General features: G+C 44.6%; 1 long non-coding RNA gene across 1 annotated transcript in view; it reads right to left on the bottom strand.

Moving 5' to 3' along the window:
• Window positions 1-335: 335 nt before the first annotated feature.
• LOC144268567 (uncharacterized) overlaps window positions 336-6330 on the bottom strand; it is a 40740-nt gene continuing 34745 nt past the window's right edge. The window contains exon 3 of the long non-coding RNA XR_013346793.1: window positions 336-450. This is a non-coding gene — a long non-coding RNA (uncharacterized LOC144268567). The remainder of the gene's footprint in view (window positions 451-6330) is intronic.

Raw genomic sequence — 6330 nt, 5'->3', positions numbered from 1 at the left:
GTCTTTTTCACTGTTGCACCACATGCTTCTAGCCAGTCAGTTGAGTTTCTTGCAGAAAGATAGTGAGCTTCCTGCACGTTGATGCACTCCAGAGGCCTGGTGTTTTGCAGCCTTTTCACGTAGTTTGTCAGCATTGGTTTTGCTGATCGGTTTGACAAACCAAGCTCCTCCACTTTTACCAGTTATAGCATTGGGAAGCTTTCCTTCTTCGCAAGCTTTCTTGCAAGAGGTGCACCAGTAGCCATCTTTTGTAACTTCAATAAATGGGAACACTTTGATCGACAAACATCGGGAAATACCTTTAGGTTTTGGAGACAATGTTTCTTCAATAGATAGCTGTATTTGTGCTTCAGGTTGGTCAGATGTAGATACACAACTTGAACCTTCAGTTGACATGTTGATATAGTCTTGGTTCTTGATGTGTTCTTCACCTTGGTTAGTTTTTGAGGCCTTTGAGTGGCCTTTGTTGTATTGTTTTTTGTCTTTTCATTTTCACTGTGACCTGCAACATACAAAAGAGATATGAATAAAGTAAATGTTTTGTTAAGATAATGCAAGTTACACCAAAACACATAACAGGTCTAGATTTCTAAAAAATATATAATTTAAAAAAAATGTATTTAATTTAAATTGACTTTTGAAAAGTAAGCCATCATGGGATAAGAGGGAAGTCCTCTCATGGATCAGTAACTGGTTAAAAGATGGGAAACAAAGGGCAGGAATAAATTATCAGTTTTCAAAATGGAGAGAGAGAAACAGTGGTATCCCTGAGGGGGTCGGTACTGGGACCATTACTGTTCAACATATTCATAAATGATCTGGAAAAGTGGGTCAACAGTGAGACGGCAAAATTTGCAGATGATACAAAACTATTCAAGATAGTTAAGTCCCAGGCAGACTGCGAAGAGTTACAAAGGGATCTCACAAAACTGGGTGACTGGGCAACAAAATGGCAGCTTAAATTCAATGTTGATAAATGCAAAGTAATGCAGATTGGAAAACAATCTCAACTATACATACAAAATGATGGAGTCTGAATTAGCTGTTAACCTTCATGAAAGAGATCTTGGAGTCATTGTGGATCTTGTAGGTCCATCAGTGGCTATTAGCCAGGATGGGGAGGGATGCAACACCATGCTCTGAGTGTCCCTAGCCTGTTTGCCAGAAGCTAGGAATGGGCAACAGGGGATGTATCACTTGATGATTACCTGTTCTGTTCATTCCCTCTGAAGCACCTAGCCTTGACCACTGTCGGAAGACAGGATACTGGGCTGACCCAGTATGACCATTCTTATGTAGAAATTAATTATAATAATAAAAATGTTTGATACAGAAACTCCCCAACATAGTAACCTCTCAAGATAGCAACAGTGTGAGATAACAACCTTGGCAAATAATGCATATTAAAAACCTTGGCCTACTAGGAAACATATGTATATAAGTTTCCATTCCCAGTCACAAATCTAGCATTCTGGAGCAAAGTCACTAAAATATAGTCCAACAAACAAATGTTTATTTAACGTGCCCCTCACTTTTCCCTCCACCACACCCCACTCACTGGTGTTGTCCTTGATCAGTGGAGACTCAGAGTTGAACTCCATTGTCCAACAGCAACAAAGACCTTTGTGTGCACATTGTGAGATCCTTGTTGCAATCTGCATTCAATACTTCTAAAGTGTCAGTGACAAGTGTCTCCTCATCGAAAATTTTACAAGCGTACACTGCAAATTTTACAAGCATACACTCAATATATTGAATAGTACCAGACCCACAACTGATCCCTGCAGGACCCCTCCCAGTTTGACAACAAATCATTCATAATTACTCTTTGAGAATGGGCTTTCAAGCAGTTGTGAACCCACCTTGTAGTAATTATAGCATGAGGACCTGAAATAGTGAAATGAGCCAGACTGGCATGGACTTTTGTGACAATAAGTGGGAAATGTGTTTTAGGGGTCCAGGCTTGCTGAGTGGGTTCCCTGAGGACTCCCTGAGGAGTGGTTAATGGAAATTCCCCAACAACTCCTATGTAAAACTCAGAGTTTGAAGCTTCGTCCCCAGAGAGGAGGCAATTGATCGGTCTTAGCTTTTCAGGAGGCCAGAGATCAAAGGCGTAAGCTATATACCAGGGGTGGCCAAACGTACCAACCCTCTAGGCCACATACAATAATTTTGAGAAGCTTGAGAGCCAGGTGCGCCTGCTGGGGCTTGGGGCTTCAGCCCTACTCCTGCTGAAGCCCTGAGCCCTGGTAGGTGTTCCCTACAGGGCTGAAGCCCTGAAACCCCCCTCCCTGTTGGATAGAAGACCCTAACCCCACCAGTCCACCTGAGGACAGAAGCCCCGAGCTTTCCTCAGTCTGTTAGGCAGAGAAATGGCCTGGGGGGTGGGGAGCCTGCGAGCTGCAATTTAACTGTAAAAGAACCGCACGCAGCTCATGAGCCGCGTTTGGGCCACCCCTGCTACACACAGAAACAGATGAACTGTGGCAGGTTGTTCTTCTTGATCTGACACTTGACATAACTTGTAATGAAGGGAGCAAGTTGGGGGACAAAAGTGCAGTTAACTCTTAAACTGTGACAGTAGCAATCATTTCTTGAAGTGATGTATCAGGTACAAAGGAGTCACTGCAAGGCTGGGAATTAACAGCTGATATCTTTAAGGAACCCCCAATTTCTGCTTCCACATTTTGAATGCTGCATGTAATCTGCTCCAGAGGTTGATCCAATATGTTATCTTCCTTCACCAGCAGGTATGATGTTCCCCTGTTAAACTGTTTATAAAATAGCTCTTCACACAGGATTCTCTCACAGCTTCCAACCAGACCCCTCTTTGCATTTGTAACCCTTCTGCCAGGCAGAGTTGACAGCAACAAGGGCCGGGTTCAGTACATAGGGGTTTCTTTTCAACAATACAATGCAAAACTGGCTCAAGCCCCCACCCAGTGACCTGGGAAAATTACACACACACCCCTGGGCACCTCAAAGAGGCAATGCTTCCCCTCTCACAAGCTGAGAGTCTCAGTGTAGCAAAAACAACTCAGCATTAAATTGGGAAAACACCACAACCAGGGTTCATAAACACAAACCATGAACCAGAAGACCCACCCCGAAGTAGATTGGACCATGTCCTTTCCCTTTGGTTCTTGAGTCCAGCAACCCAAAAGTCACCCCACTCACAGTTGCTGTCCTTAGTCAGTGCAGCCCCAGAGGTCAGAAGTTCATCTACAGAGTTTACCTCCCAGCCTGGGTGGAAGGGTGGGGGGGTCTGGAGGCACCTTACATGCTCCACTGCTCAGGCCACATGGGTGAAAGCATCTAAGGCCTTCCCCGACAGTAACAGAGCCAGGCACAGTACGTCTGCCTGCCTTCCCTGGTTCAACTCACACCACGTTTTAAAAACTTTTAAAAACTCACTCATGTCCTCCCCTTCCCTAAGTGAGGAAATAATCTGGAGTTCACAACACCCAGGGAAACAGGTATATGGGCTCTAACAACATGTACTGGATGAAACTATAGGGGCAGTTTCTCCATTTCCAGTTCATGCTGAGGGCCCTTTTCTCTCTCCTCGCTCTCCTGCTGTTGTTGCTTCTCCAACCCAGGTCTGCAAGTTGCTGGGTTTCCAAGTGCAGTTTGTCATTCACTGATTGTAATTGCTCCTCCGCAACGTGGTGACGTTTCCACAAAAGCTGCTGAAAGTGCATTCAGTCTGTGAGGAAGCAGGGCCTGCAGCAGAGCCAGTCTCTAGGCAATCTAAGGAGCGCAGCTGGCCTGTACTAGGCTGCCTGACTGGTTACCTCACCTGACAGGTGGGAAGTGTGAGCAGAGCAGCTCTTACACCCAGCAGCAGCAGTTCAGTAGCTGCTTAGAGCATTTTTCTATGATTGTGCCTGTGCCTGCATGTTCCCAGCCTAGTTCCAGCTCTGCTCCTGCCTTGGCCCCAGCCTTGCACTGCCTTGCCTCTCTGCAGGCAAGTTGTTTTTGATCCTTAGCTCCAATTCCTGACTTTGGCTCTGGCGTCTGGTCTCTGCTGCTGATCCCTGCTTGAAGCACTGGGCACAAGCCCTTTGTGACTCTAGCAGGCCAGGTGCCAGCTCTTGCCAAAGCTGCAGGCATGAGCTAAGATCTGACAAACTCACAGCTGGACACCAGACCAGTTCATTGATGTGTTAATGTTGCTCAGAATAGGTGTTAGTCTGATAAGAATGTGTTTAGTGTTTAGACTCTGTAGGATGTTTGCAGGGTGCTGCATGCGTCAATCTGATCTCTAATGTCTGTATTCCATGCTGTAAGGAATTAGGTAAGGGCTGCTTTATAACTTTCAAAATGTTTGCTCTAAACTTGTGTAAGGGGACTGTTGTCCCCTTACTAAAACTCAATGGGCGTGTTTTGGTTGGTTAGGTCCCAGTACCAAAAGAAAGGGGAAGGGTCAATGGGAAATCAGGACCCTGAGACTGACAGTCCCCAGGAACCACGGGGAACGTAAGAACAGCCATACTGGGTCAGACCAAAGGTCCATCAAACCCAGTCCTCTGACAGTGGCCCAAAGGGAATGAACAGACAGGTTATCATCAAGTGATCCATGCCCTGTCACCCAATCCCAGTTCTGGCAAACAGAGGCTAGGGATACCATTCCTGCCCATCCTGGCTAATAGCCGTTGATGGACCTATCTTCCATGAATCTCTCTAGCTCCCTTTTGAACCCCCTTATAGTATTGGCATTCACAACACCCTCTGGTAAGGAGTTCCAGAGGTTGACGGTGCGTTGCGTGAAAAAATACTTTCTTGTGTTTGTTTTAAACCTGCTACCTATTAATTTCATATGGTAGCCCTTTGTTCTTGTATTAGGAGAATGAGTAAATAACATTTCCTTATTTACTTTCTCTATACCACTCATGATTTTATAGACCTCTATCATATCCCCCCCTTAGTCACCTGTTTTCCAAGCTGAAAAATCCCAGTTTTATTAATCTCTCCTCATACGGAAGCCGTTCTATACCCCTAATAATTTTTGTTGCCCTTCTCTGAACCTTTTTGTTAGGGGGCTTATTCCTTCACCCACTTACTTCCCTGGTCCTTCTCGCATGAACAGAGAGCAACAATACCCGAAGTCCAAAGGTGCAAACAATTCAATGTTTATTGGGGTGAACTTCCAGCAAGCATGATTCCAGTTTCCTTCCTTAGTATCCTTCCCAGTATCCTTAGTATCCTTCCCAGCTCTGACACCACAGAGCCTTACACCTGTGTCCCTGTTCCCATTACTACCCTTAGCCAAACATGATTCCAACTTCCTTACTCCCATTCCCTGTTCCCATTTCCCCCTTTAGCAAAACATGATTCCAATTTTCTTACCCCCATTCCCTGTTCCCATCTCTCTCTCTCTCTCTCTCTCTCCCTCCCTTCCTTCCTCCCTCCCCCACCCACCCCCATGCCCATGCCCACCCACATCCAGTCACTTCCTCATTGACTACAGATTATATAGTAAAACTTGAGTTCTGCTTAGCTATACCTTAACCAATCATTTTCCTGAAATTTAACTAACCAATCCTAACATATTGTAACATGATTATGTAACCAATTATATCCCACCACCTTGATTAGTTTACACCCAGCAAAATTAATTATACAGCAGACAGGAACAATCACAGAACCAGACAGAGATTATACAGACAAACAATAGGGAAATGGGGACTACAGTGATAGAACAACAAAGAAATGAGGATTTCACATCCCAGCTATTGATAAGTTAGTTCTTGCCAGACAGGATGCTATCAAACTAAGTTTCCTTTTACATTTTCTAGGCACTTCCCTTTCTCTGGAGGTGACAGGAACTATCAGGACAGGATTGTATTCCTAACAGCCGAATAGCACCTTATTTCAGTGTGACTAGTTTGGAATGTGAGGATGTTACTGTTTGCTTCCCAGCTTATGGCTGCCTCTGCTGCTTAGCCAAAGGCCTTAGCCTAAGAACAGGGCCTCAGACTGTCACAGTAAGAGAAGGCCCTTACACCAGCAGACAGTGATTTTGATTCTTTCTTTTATACCTCTATCACTAGCCAAGTGATCAGAATACACCTAGATTCTTAGAGTACAGGCCTTTGCAGACAGGCCTGAATATCTATGTCCTAACACTTTTCCAATTCCAATATATCTTTTTTGAGATGGGGAGACCACATCTGCACTCAGTATTCAAGATGTGGGCGTACCATGGATTTATATAGAGGCAATATGATATTTTCTGTCTTATTATTTATCCCTTTCTTGATGATTCCCAACATTCTGTTCCCTTTTTTGACTGCCGCTGCACATTGAGTGGATGATTTCAGAGAACTA

Source organism: Eretmochelys imbricata, chromosome 1 (genome assembly GCF_965152235.1).
Source record: "Eretmochelys imbricata isolate rEreImb1 chromosome 1, rEreImb1.hap1, whole genome shotgun sequence".
Taxonomy (NCBI): domain Eukaryota; kingdom Metazoa; phylum Chordata; order Testudines; family Cheloniidae; genus Eretmochelys; species Eretmochelys imbricata.
This window is presented reverse-complemented; position numbering and strand designations above follow the sequence as displayed.